We start from the raw sequence: 1,070 nt of genomic DNA on the forward strand, positions 1-1,070 counted from the left end.
TTGTTTTTTTAGAAATTGACAAGCCAATTCAAAAGTTAACATGGAAATACAAAGACATAGATTAGCCAAAACAACGTTGGAAAAGAACGACATTGAACAACCACTACAAGATTTCAAGAAACTGCAATATTCATGGTGGTGTTGTAAAAATATATAAGCAGACCAAGGGAACATAACAGAGAGCCAGAAATAGACCCATGCACATATGGGTAACTGTGGACAAAAGTGCAAAGGCAATGTAGCGAAAAAAGAACAGTCTTTTCAATGAATGTTACTAAGACAAGCGAACATCCTTATGAAAAAAGAAAAATAAGACAGAAAGACAAAGTGCTTTAGTACCTGGTTCACAAATTAACTCAAAATAAATTACAGGTTTCTGTGTAAAGCCTGAAACTATAAAATGTCTAGAAGAAAACAGCAGAAAGTTTTGTGACCTTGAGTTTGGCAACAAGTTCTTAGAGACAGCAGTAGAAACGTGAAAATGGACTTCATCAAAAATTAAAATTTTCTGCTTTTCCAGAGACTGAGAAGTCATAAACTGAAAAAAAAAAAAAATCACCAAAACGACATCTGATAAAGGACTTTTACCCAGCATGTACAAAGGGCTCTCGAAATGTAACAGTATAAAAACAAAGAACTCAAAACTTCTCAGAAGATCGGTACAGCGCTTTATCAAAGAAAATATGTAGAGAGTAAATAAGCACAATAAGTAAATAAAAAGATCTCAAGATTATTTTTCATTTAGGAAATGCAAATTAAACCAGAGTAATAGACCACCATGCGCCTATCAGAATGGGTAAAGTGACAAGACTGACCATGCCAAGCGTCAGCAAGGATGAGGTGGAATTGGAACATTCATACACTGCTGGTGGGAATACCAAATGGTACAAGTTTGGGGCGAAACGTTTGGCAATTTCTCAGCTAGCTGAACATACACCTACTGAATGGTTCTGACATTAAACTCCTACGCATTTACTCAAGAGAAGAGAAATGCTATGTGCATACAAAGGCTTGTACACAAATGTTTATAGCACCTTATTTTGTGATAGACAAATACCGAAAACAACTCA

Source organism: Leopardus geoffroyi, chromosome B4, assembly GCF_018350155.1.
Source record: "Leopardus geoffroyi isolate Oge1 chromosome B4, O.geoffroyi_Oge1_pat1.0, whole genome shotgun sequence".
Lineage (NCBI taxonomy): Eukaryota > Metazoa > Chordata > Mammalia > Carnivora > Felidae > Leopardus > Leopardus geoffroyi.